Source organism: Phacochoerus africanus, chromosome 7, assembly GCF_016906955.1.
Source record: "Phacochoerus africanus isolate WHEZ1 chromosome 7, ROS_Pafr_v1, whole genome shotgun sequence".
NCBI lineage: Eukaryota > Metazoa > Chordata > Mammalia > Artiodactyla > Suidae > Phacochoerus > Phacochoerus africanus.
Genome location: NC_062550.1, coordinates 7,730,321 through 7,745,112, shown reverse-complemented (window position 1 = coordinate 7,745,112; position 14,792 = coordinate 7,730,321). Strand labels below are relative to the sequence as shown.

General features: G+C 45.9%; 1 protein-coding gene and 1 non-coding gene across 2 annotated transcripts in view; one reads left to right on the top strand and one right to left on the bottom strand.

Annotated features, from left to right (window-relative positions):
- MRTFA (myocardin related transcription factor A) overlaps positions 1 to 9,193 on the bottom strand; it is a 198,584-nt gene extending 189,391 nt beyond the window's left edge. Inside the window, exon 1 of the mRNA XM_047786180.1 lies at positions 8,947 to 9,193. The gene's annotated coding sequence lies outside the window, so the exon portion shown is untranslated. The remainder of the gene's footprint in view (positions 1 to 8,946) is intronic.
- Positions 9,194 to 12,584: 3,391 nt separating this feature from the next.
- LOC125131890 (small nucleolar RNA U13) lies at positions 12,585 to 12,688 on the top strand. The gene has a single exon (XR_007136067.1). It is a non-coding gene; the product is annotated as a small nucleolar RNA U13 (small nucleolar RNA).
- The last annotated feature ends 2,104 nt before the right edge of the window (positions 12,689 to 14,792 follow it).

Here is a 14,792-nt window from a genome sequence, read left to right as displayed (position 1 = left end):
AGACATCTGACCTTCAGAACCACTGGAGAATAAATATGTGTTGTTTTAAGCCACCACCAATTCCGTGGGTGATTTGTTAAAGTAGCACAGGAAATTAATACACTAATGAATACAGAGGGCTTAGACACAGGTGATTATGGCAGAGGTGATGAGACGTGACCAGGTTATCATACATGTGGAGAGCTAACAGGATTTGCTGATGGGGTGGATATTGTGGGAAAGAAAGAGAAGATGACTCTAAGGTTCTTCCCCGAGTAACTAGAAGAAGTGTTACCATTTTTCTAAGCTAGAGACAACCCAATGGCTTAGCAACATGCAAGTTGGGGACAGACACCAAATTAAAGAGGGTTAGAAAGTCTAGAGTAGTTATAACTTACTTTGAATATTGTTCTACTCTTTCTGGTTATTCACCTGTGCACTGCCCTCCCCTTGACCCAACTCCTATCTATAGTAGACAAAAGTTCAAGTAACGAGTTGATAAATTCTCAAATGAGCTATAGGAAGTATGTATGTGCAGGACACTGTCCTTTAAGTCAAAGGAGGTCAGGTTAGGAAGAGGTGGTGGTCACTTTCATCCACTCAAGTATTATAAGAACATCTATTAAATGCCATGTCAAGCACTATGCGGCAGGCTGGGTATAGAGCTGTAAAGAGAGAGACTTGATGCTTAGCCTCAGAAACTTATGAGAAGAAAAACATAAATAATTATGCAATTATTTACCTGCAATTGTGGCTAGTGCTACAAAAGAAAAATTCTAGGTACTACAAAACTTAACATGAATTAAATGCCTATTATGTGCTAAATATGTTACATGTAGCTTTATTTATCCCTTGTATCTATTCTCTGAGGAAACAGAGATTCAGAAAGATTAATTCCCTTACCCAAGATCACAGAGCCACTGAGTGGCAGAGCTATGACTGAAAACAGGTGCATTCAATTCTAAAATTCACTGCTACCGTCTCTCAACAGGAAGGAAAATCTACTATGCTTTTAAAAAATAAAACAAAAGGAATGGCCGGAAGTGTTAAATAGGGTCCTGCTGGTAAAGTTTTGAGAATCTCTGCTCTAGAAAGAGCTTTCTAAGCTCACTTGATGAAGGTGAATTTTGGAGGGTATTCAAAAATCCCTTAACACTCTCCAAATAGAACAAAAGGTTACACTATAATTAACTCAGTTTTATTTAGGCACCCAACAGGTTATTAAACATGTTGAAAATAAAATGTCATGAATAGCTTGTCCAAATTGTAAAAGTCATGCCCAGTTTTCACACATATTTTTCCTGCCAGTTTCACCTTCAGAATCAGCTTTCAGGTAAAAGCCAAAAGTAGGGGGAAAAGGTCAATTATGTTACCAAGGGACAGATTTAGGAAAATGATTAAATAAATGTTTAACTCAATGTATACCAAGAATCATGACAAACAGCACACAAATGAACTACCCCATCCCATGAACTCCTACTGAGTAATGGAAATCTTTAAATGTATTTAATTTCAAATCACTACTCTATGATCTCATTATATTTGTGGTTCCCTATTACTCCCATTCCAGGACCACCCACACTCCACACCCCTACCCTAGCAAAAAAAAATTAATCTGAATAGAAAGGAAATATCAACAAGATACTGTTAAATGATTCACTGAATCTATAAAATAGAATTTAAAATACCATGATATCTTTGCCTTCACTACCATGACCTCAGGGCATTAACCTGGAATGTTAGAATCAAAGAGTGTAAAGCTCCTGAATGGAAGCTTTTAGTTCAAGTCATTCTTCATAGAAAGTGATCATAACAAGCATCAAGAATAAAAAGGAGTTCCCGATGCAGTGCAATGGGATTGGCCCAATCTCTGGAGCGCTGGGACACAGGCTTGATATCCTGCACAGTGGGTTAAGAATCCTGCATAGGTTACAACTGCAGTGCAGATCCGATCCCTGGCCCGGGAACTCCATATGCCACAGGACAGCCAAAAAAGAAAAAATTTTTAAAAAAAGAATAAAAAGGCAACAGCCCTAACATATCATTTCTAAAAGGTTTCCCCATCTCTACCTCTCCAAAAGGGGGGGGGGGAGCAAGACAATAATATGTAGCAAGTTTAAAAAGACAAATATAGCCATTACACAACAAAATATAAAATCAACAATAAAACCAGTTTCAACCATTATAACACTCTAATACCAAAATGCAACATGGTGTGTCCTAAAGTATGAGAAGAGGGCAAATTTCCAAGTTCCTGCAATTCTGTGGTAGTGAAAATATGTACAAATTAACCATGATTAAGAGACTCTGGCATAACTTAAACCATTTACAGTTACAAAGATACTGAACACTGACCAAAAAATGTTTTTTAATTTGGACATTTTTGGTATGCCCTTATTTAGTCAGTATTTATCATGCAACTTAAGATGTGAAACCACTATTACAATTTCAGGAATGGCAACAAGACACATATAAAAGGAATATTATTACAAAGAGTATTTTGAGGAGTTTCTATTTGGGCTCAGCGGTAGAGAACCCGACTGGTATCCATAAGGATGTGGGTTCGATCCCTGGCCTTGCTCAGTGGGTTAAGGATCCAGCACTGCGGTGAGCTGTGGTGTAGGTCACAGATGAGGCTCAGATCCCAAGTGGCTGTGGCTGTGGTGTAGGCTGGCGGCTGCAGCTCAGATCTGACCCCTAGCCTGGGAACTTCCATACGCCACATATGTGGCCCTAAAAAGCGAAATACACACACACACACACACACACACACACACACACACACACACATACTGAGCACTGCAACACCTTGATTACTACCATAAAAAAATTCTCACTGTACTGACATTTTAACTATGCAAAAGCAAGTGAGCAGGAGCAAGTATTTACGGGAGGCAAAGCTAGACACTTTATACATATTATGGCTGGGAGTCTGGGAGTCACTATCTTTTAATTCAAAGATAGACCTGGGTTCAAATCCTGCTGTGATCTTCCTACAGCAGTCCATCTCTCCAAGCTTCTCTAACCTCATCTGCAAAACAGTGCTATTACTTATTTCACAGAGCTGATGTGAGGATTGATGAGGTAACATGATGACTAACAAAGCAGATGGCACTGTTACTTATAACAACTTCATGTTGCAGGATTTTTTTTTTTTTTTTTTTTGGCTTTTAAGGGCCACACTTGCAGTGTATGGAAGTTCCCAGGCTAGGGGTGGAATCAGAGCTGCAGCTGCCAGCCTACACCACAGCCACAGCAACGCAGGATCCAAGCCACGTCTGAGACCTACGCCACACTCACAGCAACGCCGGGTCCTTAACCCCCTGAGGGAGGACAGGGATCCAACCCATAACCTCATGGTTACTAATCGGATTGTTTCCGCTGCGCCACGACAGAACTCCAGAATTATTACCTCCATTTTACAGATGAGGAAATCGAGTCATAAGTAGTGAGTCTATGATTACACAGCTGATGATTGTAAGTAGCTCTGCTCATGCCCTTAAACTTGATATGTTACATCTCTAGTCATTTTACTCTCTCATACTAGAAGTTTGGAATTTTTTTTTCAAATTTGACCCAGTATACTTTAAATTTTGATACCAAAACAAAGGTTTTACAAAAAAAAAAAAATTTGACCCATAATTCCCACAATTTCAGAAGTCAAAAACCTGAAAACAGCCCACCTATATTCAAATTCAGGAGTAAGTACAGGATACGCTCCAGATTTCAAAATGAACTGACAAACCACAAAAGTAAAAATATGGTATCTGAAGAAAACAAAAAGAAATTTTCACCCAACTGTTTTCCTAGGATTCTGCGCATCACTTATCATTGCTGTGTGAGCTGGACTTAAAACATAGGGTGAGGAACTGGTCCAGGCTCAGCCACTAGACTGTTGTGGAACCTCGAACCATTTAATTTCTCAGTGTCTCTATCCAACTAAACAATGACAGTTGGACCTAAGTCACTGAAACAAAGAACTGAAGGCAACTTAAGCAAATAGCTCCACCCAAAGCACCCTGGCAGTTCACCCAATTTCTGCTTCAACACCTACAGCGACATATTAATATTTTTAAGAATTCTGCAGAGTCTTTTGTGACTTAGTCACAAAAGTACTCATTCTAGGTGTTTTCACTATAGGGCCTAGTTCCACCTCTAAGCTCTTTTGAAGCATATGCAACTCTAAGGACTGCTTCTGGCTAAACCCGCTCTGCAGAAAGAGGGCCCAGTAATTTAGAGGGACAACAAGAGGGTATGGAATACCCTTAACAGGCAACTGTGCACTTCCTGAGGTTTTGTGTTAATTGTGGAGCTCAACTAATAAAACCACTGGCTCACTCTAACTGGCAAAATAAAATTCATCTAGATGTAGGTACTTGAACTGGAAAAACTGATGCTAAAGCCATGTTGACTGACATTTAAATGCCTCTTTCTGAATACTCACGTCATTTCACAGGTATTCCTCTCCGCCTGCAGCCTCCTTCACCCATGTCAGTTCTATTCCACCGCCACAAAATGATGATGATGGTGATGCCTACCTAAAGCTGTTCCAAAGCCTCGGCGTATTTGTAACTTACTCAATCCTCACAGCAACAACACAGAGCGGGCACCCTTATTGTCCCCATTTTACAGTTGGTGAGTCACTGTAGTTAGTGAGAGCAAGAGAACCACAGTCACACACCCAAGGTCTCAGAGCCAGCTAGTGGTGGAGCCAGAATTGGAACCCAGGCAGTCTGGCCCTAGTATTTATTCTCTTAACTACTTACACACTGTAACCGCTTGCCTATCACTCTGATAAGTTACTGCTCTCTTCAATATCAGAAAAGTGACTCCACCCTCACTTTACACATAAAGATAAATACTTGCCCTTAGTGTCAATGTTGGCCTAGACTAAAAACATTTCAGGTTGTCCTAATTCAGTGTCAGTTTCCACAGATCAGCCTACCAGATAGAGGCACCACGATAAGCACACAACTATTTGTGACATCTAGTAAAAGAATTAAATCTTTCCCAGTTCCCTCATCAATCCCAAAGGTCCTCTTTCCCTTCTCCGAATCCTTCCTTCCCCTCCTAACACTCTGCTTTCCTCTAACACTTGTCTTTTTCTACACTTCCCACTGTGGTATCCAGCCTCGGAGACGTCCCCCTGTGACCCTTACCTCCTGGTGTTCACATTGTTGTACAGTCTCTCCCCACAATGTGTGACCCCATAAAATGCTGGAGAAAGGATGGTATGTAACTTGTGAAGCTAAATCATAAAAGATAATGTAGCTTGGACTCCTTCTTGGATTACTTGCCCAGGGGAAGCCAGCAGCCATGCCCTGAGGGCATTCAAGCAGCTTTAGGGAGGGGCCCACCTGGAGAGGAACTGAGACCTCCACCAACATCCTGCACCAATCTGCCAGCCATAAGAGTAGTCACCTCCAAAGAGGATCTGCCAGCGTCAGTCAAGCCTTCAGATGACTGCAACCCCAACAGACATATTACTGCAATCTCAAGGGAACCTGAGCCTAAAACCACTCGGCCCAGCTGCTCCTGAACTCCTAACTCACAGAACCTGTGAGACTTGCAAGAGATAATAAATGTTTATTGCCATCTTAAATTCTAACTTTTGGGGTAATTTGTTACACAGCAATAGATAGCTAACAGCAGATACCTACTCTCTAAAACTGTAAGCTCCTTAGAGGTAGAGACTTTCCTCGATTCTTAGAACTCCATTAAGGCCTTAGAAATAAACAGTGCCTGTATTTGCTGAATTGTGGCAGTGGATTATTCCTCTTTGTCCACTGTTCCCTTTCTTCCAAATTGTATCCATTTATAAACTATTCTAGATACCTAAAGCACTTCATCTGTGCTCTATCACTACCCTCCCTTTTCTTTCCAAGACCTTCTGAAATATACTTCTGAGCAACTGCTATGTCCCAGAACTGCTCTTGAAGCTGGAAACAAACAGCTCCTTGCCCAGTGTATGCCCTTGGCATAGTGGTCTCTCCAAATATAAAAGAACAATCTTTGTTAATATGACTTCAAAATTCTAGTTTCTCCTTTATAAAAACTAAGTATTCGAAAACGTTTCCCCTTTCATTGTCTATTTAATTGGCCATATTCTGCACATGCTTTTCTTTTATCTTTATGACCACACCCACAGCATATGAAAGTTCCAGGGCCAGGGATTGATCTGAGCCACAGCTGGTACAATGCAGGATCCTTTAACCTACTGTGCTGGGGCAGGGATCAAACCCTCACTACTGCAGTGACCCAAGCTGCTGCAATCAGATTCTTAACCCACTGCACCACGCAGGAACGCCACGTGCTTTTCTTTTACACTTAAATAAATATTTAAGCTGCAGCCTCAGGAAAAGTCCATACATATTCAACTACTTTTTAAAGTGCCCCACATAGAATCTGTATGTCTCAATGTCCTCCACTCTACAGAATGTTTCATGGGCTGCAAATATTTGTTTTTAGCAAATATCACATTTGTAAGTGTTAAATAAATACCATTTCATAAAAAGAGCCATTAGTTAATATACAAGTCCTAGCACTCTCAAATATGAAACATTTATTTCACAGAAAGCAATTTGTAACAGAAGCAGTAAAATGATATATGTAGATGGAACTTTCTCACCTGTGTATTTAGTACTTCTACAAAACAAAGTGCTAAAAGTAAAAAAGTTTACTACACTTTTAAGTCAGGGATTCAAGTCCTGGCTCCATCACGAACTAATTGTGTAACCTTAGACAATGTATTTAACTACCCTGAACCTCAGTTTCTAAATCCTAAAGTGGAGGTAGAATCTACCCCATTGGTTATTGTGAGGATTAAGCAAATAATAATAAATTTAATAAAGCCTAGATTGATGCCTTTTACACAGTGAGCATCAAGAAATGTCAGTTTCTTACCCCTTCCCCAGGGCTTGTACCTGTGGTGCAAAGATTTGTCAGGAAATCTTTTCAAGCTCAATAATGATCTTCCTCTCCTTTATCTAATGAGTTAGGATTCAGCCCCAATGTCATCTTCTCCTTGAAATCCAAAGGAAAAGTTCCCTTGATTCCCCTATATTGTTTTGGGTTTGTACTTGGAGTTTGTCAGTATGTTACAATTATCTGTCACTTTCTGCCTCTCCAGACAGTGAGCTCCTCATGAGCAGGGAACATACACTTCATTTACCTTCACAACCTCAGTTTTTAGAAAAATACCTGGCACACTACAGGCTTGAAACAAAAAGTTACAGAATGAATGAATGAAGGCATTACTTAAACAAGACCCATAATCACTACTGGGTGACCAAACTTTCTGCTTTTGCCCTTTATGGGCCGGGACGCTGCTCTGGACATCTCTTGAATCCCTTCCTCATAGCATGAAGGACATGGAAAGTCTGCAATAAATACTTTTGGATTATGGGATACATATTAATCTTCTGTCTCACATGATTTCACTCTAAATAAAAAAATTATCCTGATGGTTGTGAGCTCTGGAAGCCTTTTTAAACAGGGGCTCTTAAGTTATTGGCAAAGAACTGAAGCAAATGCGAGAACTACATACACTACAGCCAGTTTTTCTCTGCATGTGTTTTTGAGAAAAAGCAGTAATGGTTTGCTTCTGCCTAAATCATTTTATTAAGAAACTGAGACTCATAAAGCCCTTTGATTTGCTATAAAAAAATACAAATGACACTAGGCAAAATTTAGTTTAATAACTTTCAGCCAAAGGTTCCCCACCCTACAGTCATAGGGCTGTAGGCCAGCTGGCTATACCACCTCCTGGGAGGTGGCTGCTTTTCAACAGTAAAAGTGCATAAGTGAAATGTGGAGTTTTGGGGGGGCCTTCTAAAGTAAGACACATTAAAAAAAAAAAAAAGTAAGACACATAAATTTAACTTCTTATTGAAAATAAAGAGTCTGTTACAGTCTTTGGCTTGAAGTAGAAAAGATCTCAAAAACTGGAAATTTAGGGGCATTTCAGACATCTTACAGATTTTAAAGTATGCAAAAGTACATGAAGCCAGATATAATTTCCTTACTACACTGAAGTGACATATTTCACATTCCTGTATACACACACTTCATGTCAGGTATAGGCTGGTAAGCAGTTGGTTGTCCACCAAACTGCCCTTTAGTTGTGCTTCATAACAGGGAGAAACGAGAAATTCTGACAAGGCCAAGTTGGGCTGGTCCTTACACACATGCTGGTCTACCATGGTTCTCAACATCATAAAAGCAAACATTTCTTGGGTCTTCACTAAGGTGCCAAGAGCTGGGTCAAACATTTTATGCGCAGTATTTCACTTAACACTAAAATGACCCCCATGTGGCAGACAGTATTATCTCCAACTTTCAGACGAGGAAACTGAGGCCCAAAATCACACCGCAAGCAAGTGGCAGGTTTGAGAGTCCGACTGGAAAACTCCAGCCCTGGCAACTACGGAGGATCAATGCTCTTGCATTCTTGCCAGGGTGGGGGATGTAATCAAAGTGTCCTGACAGACGGGCACTCTGTGAGAGGGTAAAACTTCTGGGCTGTCAAGTTTCAAATCTGCCAGATCCCTTACACCTGGCAGCATTCAGGTTGCTATACAGGCATTGACAAGTCCAGGTGAGACTCCCTTTCCTATGCATCCTGGGATTGCACCTGGATCCTGAGGGTTTTGCACAAGATCCGGGAGAAAGCGCCCGACACCCGGTCCCTGCAGTCACAATACGCCCGGGGCGCGGCGGGGGCGGGAACCTCCTTGCCTCCCCACCCGCGCAGCCCCGCCGGGAGGCGTACAGGTGCACCGCCGCGCCCCGCGCCGCCGGCCGGGGTTCTGCGACCTCTGCCAGGAGGAGCGGGGCGGCGGCGGAGGCGCGAGGCCGGCCTTGTTGGACCCCCTAGAGGCACGCGCAGCGGGGTCGCGAGGAGAAAGGATGCTCGGGGCGGGGCCGCGGTGGGGGAGGGGTCCCCTTCCTGCCCGGACTCTCACTCACCGCCTCGCTCTCCTCACGGCCCGGGCTCCGCGGCGGTCCTCGCTCCGGCTTCCACCGAGCGCCTCTCCTCCCGATGTTCAACGTCCAGCCAGGGCGCGCGGAGCTGCGGAGAAGTAGGCGCGAGCAGAGGGAGTACGGCGAGCAGAGCCGAGAGGCTGGGAAGGATGGGACAGCCGCTCTCGCTGCCGCGGCGGACACCACAGACACGGCCGCGGCCGGCTCCTCTCAGCCACGGAAGCTGAGGGCCCTCCCACCACACCCGCCTCCCGCCCCCCACACCGCCCGCTGGAGGAGTGACAGCTGCTGGGACCAATCAGCGGCCTTACGGAGGCCGGATGGGCGGGCCAAGGGTAGGGCAGAGTCGGGAGGCGAGGGCGGCGGCGGGACTTCCTGTGACTGACGGTCCAGCGCAGCCAATGGACAGCGGGGAGATGACCTCATTGCCGAGGGTAGTCTGGAACTGGCGGAGAGGCGACAAGGAGGTGGGAGGAGGTCGGAGAAGAGCCGGAGGCGGGGCCCTTGGGCCTTAAAGAGGCCACAGCCCATTGGTCAGCCAGTCATGGGCTGGGCAGCGGACCCGACCAGACTTGGCCAAGTAGCCAAGGGGTCAATGCCACAGGCTCTTACTGCATTAATCCTCCCGACCCCACCACAATCCTTCTGGGGGGTTCAAGGGTCCCCGCCTGGGGCTCATAAATCAATTACTTACTTTCACGCTTCCCAAAAGGAGACACAGTAAATTCCGCACTAGCCTGGAGCCCTAAATTCCCGTTACAGCCCCCTCCCCACGGTAGAAGCCTGTCGTCTCTGTTTCCGAGTCAGTTTCCTCAACGGTAACTGTGAGGATACTGGCACCTACCTACCCCTCCTTTATCTGCCCAGAATGCTGAGATCTTTAACAGCGAAAGTGCTTTGGGCTTTTAGAAGGAGAAGCTGAATGAACCCAAACGATTGTATCAGGAGACTTCAGAAAGACTATCTGTAAAAGGGAGGACTGCAATGGACGACGACTCTAGCAATTGTAAAATCCTAAAATGCTGATTGATGTCCTGTTCTTTACGGCATCCACTCGTGTGTGTGTGTGTGTGAGAGAGAGCGTACGAATGGGTCTCCTGCATTAGGCGCCGAGGCCACACAGGGACTTGGTCCATGACTTCAACAGGGGAAAGAATGCAGGCTAAAAGGGCGAGAGATACTAGTAAAGCAAGGTCCGCTGCTCTAAGTGCCTTGGTGGAGGCAGGCCGTTTGCTCCCCCTCCCCCAGCAGTGGGAGGGAGCCCAGAAAAGGCGAAATAACTCCCACTTGGTGGGGTGGAAAGAGGGGGAAGTGCTTTTCCGAAAGCTTCCTGGGGATGGTGTCACCAGACTGGGTAAAAGGGGAGGAGTATGGAAGCTACAGGAAGAAGGGGGCTAGGGCACTCTTCCAGGTTTGGGAAGGAGCAGTGTGAAGGCACAAAGACTGAAACGTAGCAGCTCATTTTACGTTCCAAAGTAAATTCTTTCTCTGCTCCCCTGTTCTCCCCCAAAAGTTTCCAGAGGGTGCCCCTTGATGTAACTCTCAGAGGAAGGGCCAGAGAGGATGTCTCTCCCCCTCCAACAGCTGCAAAAGCCAAAGAGGCCTTGGGTATTCCCAGTTATTCACCTATAAGTCAGCTTCAAGTTCAGCATCACCCCGCTGGTCATAAATGCCTATAGTCCCAGCTCCTTGTGGCTCCTTAGTCACATAATTTTCCCCAAGGCAAGAATCCTTCCACAGAAGTTTTTTGTTTGTTTGTTTGTTTTAGCTATTTCTTGGGCCGCTCCCGCGGCATATGGAGGTTCCCAGGCTAGGGGGCGAATCGGAGCCACAGCAATGAGGGATCCAAGCCGCGTCTGCAACCTACACCACAGCTCATAGCAACGCCGGATCATTAACCCACTGAGCAAGGGCAGGGACCGAACCGCAACCTCATGGTTCCTAGTCGGATTCATTAACCACTGCGCCACGACGGGAACTCCCCACAAAAGTTTTGATAAAATTATTTATTCAACAAATATTTCTTGAGGGGGTAAGACAAATGAGATAGTCACTGCCCTGGAGTGCTCTCACCCAACCAGGGGAAGTTCAGACACATGCTGAGGTGACTGTATCGCCAGGAGGACTGTATCACCCATGTCATGACTCACAAAAGGGCCCAGAGGTACGCCTGGCAGAGGCACTGCTGGTCACGTTACTGGGGTGAGACAGATTTCCCAAGAGAAGACCCAACTGGAGCATTCCAGGTAGGGTCTCCCTAGACAGAGCCTTCATGCAACAGCCAAGGTGAGAATGAAGCACAGCGTGTTATTCCTCATGGGCAGGGTGCTGTGCCCGCTCATGGCTCCCAGACACAGGGAACTCACCACCTCTCAAACTGGCCTGTTCTTTTGTAGGACAGCTTTGATGGCATACATATATTTTGTGTGTGTGAGTGATAATATGTGGTATTTCTATGTATTTCTTATGGATGATCTGCCTCCCTCTAATCTCTGACCTCAGGTCCAAATATTATCCCCTAAAGCTTCACGGCACACATCTAATCCCACTTCGTCATGACAACGTTCCAAATATTTGAAGAGAATGATCATGCTCCCTTTCCCACACCCTCTAACCATCCTCCTAGACAACAGGGATTAAGTCTCTTTTTCTTGCCACTACTCCTCAGATGATGGTTTCCATGCATCTCACTATAATAATGTCTTTTTTTTTTCTAAGTATTTTTTTGGCCATGCCCACAGCATGCAGAAGTTCATGGGCCAGGAGTTCCCATTGTGGCTCAGTGGTTAATGAATCCAGCTAGTAACCATGAGGTTGCGGGTTCGGTCCCTGCCCTTGCTCAGTGGGTTGACGATCCGGTGTTGCCATGAGCTGTGGTGTAGGTCACAGACGTGGCTTGGATCCCAAGATGCTGTGGCTCTGGCATAGGCCGGTGGCTACAGCTTCAATTCAACCCCTAGCCTGGGAACCTCCATGTGCCACGGGTGCAGCCCTAGAAAAGACAAAAAAAAAAAAGAGGTTCATGGGCTAGGGATCGAATCCATGCCACAGCAGTGACAAGGTCAGGTCTTTAGTCCACTGAGCCACCAGGGAACTCCCCCCAATGTCTTCAAGGTGACATCTTGAGTTTGTCAGGATCTATGGGGGAGGTGTTTTTTCCGTCCTTCCAGACGATATTCCCTTTCTTCTGGTAAGAGGACCCTAATTTCCTCTGGGGAACCAGTCCTTCCCCACTCTTTGTCCGCAGGTCTGGCTGCCGTGGACAGACTTTCCTACTCACCTCTCTGGGGAGGAGCCCACAGCCCAGCCCTGACTGTTCAAATCACTGCTCACCTCTCCCAGCCACCATGTGAAGGAATCAATTTAGAGAAAGGCATGTGACCCAAGGCAGTATAATCTACAATCGGAGTGAGTCCTGGGCCTTTGCTGGAACTACGAGGAGGGAGAAGTGCTCTTGGCACAGAGGCTGCTGAACTGCGCAGCTATTCGAATACCTGGGGCTGACAGGTCCACAGGAAAGGACTTGGTTGAGATTAAAGCCAATATGAGAAATAAATGACCAGAGCTGAGGTACCAATGGGGGCCACCACAGGCAATGACGCTGGTAAGAGCCTGGATCCAGGATCCTTTTGCAGTTCACGAGCATGATGACTGGGTATTCACGCATTTGTGTGACATGTGCCCACCTCAAACCTTGTTGCAACATTGGCACATTACCCGTCTGACGTAAAAAAAAAAAGAGAGAGCGCGAGAGACCGGATCCAGCTATTTTCTGGCTCTTTTGCCTGTAAGAGAGATCCAGTGAATGGGCTTTATTGAGGGAGAAGCCTATAAGGAAAGCCGTGGAGCAGAGCAGAGAAAGACCCAGACAAGGCGCAAAGGCTACCTCGGCCTGATCCACATCAGAGAGCTCTGGAGAGAACCTATACCACACGCATGGCTGCACCCCCATGGGGCAGCTCTGTGTACCCCAGTATCAGTCAGCCATTGGCCATGGGCCATGACGGGGTTAAGGTCACCAAAGCTGCTCCCTTCAACCAGAGCAGTTCTCTGCAATCTGGGGCATCTGGGAGCCCTTAGCTGCCCATACTCACAGCAGCTGGGGATGGGTGCACTGCCTGTTAACAAGATCTGGGAGGGGCACCATTTGAGTCTGCTGCTGGGGGCCAGTTCATTTCCTTCCCACTTGGGCTTCTGTTCTTTGCAATCAAAACATGACTACCTGAAATACTCAGGTGTGATCTGGTCACGACGGTACAGGGAGACCTTGGCCTTCCTTCATCTGACTCCCGACACCCATCAGTGTGCTAGACGATTGCACTAGCAAATTCCGTAGCTCCACTGACCCTTTGGCTCAAACAGACTTTTTTATTTTATTTTTTGTCTTTTTTTGCCTTTTCTTGGGCCGCTCCCGTGACATACGGAGGTTCCCAAGCTAGGGGTCGATCGGAGCTGTAGCCGCCAGCCCACACCACAGCCATAGCAACTCGGAATCCAAGCCACGTCTGCAACCTACACCAGAGCTCACAGCAACGCCGGATCGTTAATCCACTGAGCAAGGGCAGGGATCAAACCTGCAACCTCATGGTTCCTAGTCGGATTCATTAACCGCTGAGCCACAACGGGAACTCCATATTTTTTTTTTCTTTTTAGGGCCTCACCTGAAGCTCATGGAAGTTCCTAGGCTAGGAGTCAAATCAGAGCTGCAGCTGCCGGCCTATGCCACAGCCACAGCAACACCAACTACGAGCCACATCTGCATCCCACACTGCAGCTTGCGGCAACCCAGGATCCTTAACCCATGGAGCGAGGCCAGGGATGGAACCCAAATCCTCACGGAGACTATGTCGGGTTCTTAACCTGCTGAGTCACAACGGAAATTCTTCAAACTGACTTCATAACCCTTTTCCTTGAATGCCTCCCCGACCCCCAACCCCCCAAACTGCCACTAAGCCAAATTCACTCCTTCTTGTACCTTAATTATGTGACACAAATACAGGACTTTAAGCTTAACCTACTAATAATTAGCAGTAGTTGTCATTTTGTCCGTTTCCATTTTTTTGCCGCAAGTTGTTGTAAACACAGGCTGATTTAACTCTCTCACCTGTTTAACTGGTCACTTCTCATATTGTTGCTGTTGCTTACAGGGGCAAACCCAAGGAGGAGACCACCAGAGACTGACTTCCTTCCCTTCCTTCCAACCTGCTAATCCACACTCCTGGGAAATGTACTCCACCTGTCTCTTCCTGGAGACTTTCTCCAAAGCTATTTCCCAAGTCCTGACCAGCCCTGTCCTCAACACATCTTGCTCCTTTCCTGTTTCCTCTCATGTCTTTGTTCAGGTTGAGCCCTCTGTCTAAATGTCTTCTCTTTTATCGTTATTTACATCCCAACTCATATTCCACTTCCTCCTCCGGAACCCTCCATGATTCCTCCAGCCTAAACGGATCCTTCCTGCCTCTGATAATCCATAGCTCCTCATGTGCCAAGGACAAATGCTAAGCGTTCTAAGTGCATTGTCTTCTTTCATTCTTGTGGTAACCCTGAGGTGGGTACTGTTATGATCCACATTGTTCCATGAGGAAGCAGAGACTCAAAGAGGTTAATTAAGTAACTCAATATCACATAGCTGGAGTTCCCGCTGTGGCGCAACAGGATCAATGGCTTCTTGGAAGTGCTGGGATGCAGGTTTGATCCTTGGCCCAGCACAGTGGGTTAAGGATCCAGCGTTGCCGAAGCTATGGCTTCGGTCATGACTGCAGCTCTAATCTGATCCTTGGCCTGGAAACTCAATATGTCGAGGGGCAGCCAGAAAAAGAAAAAAAAAAATC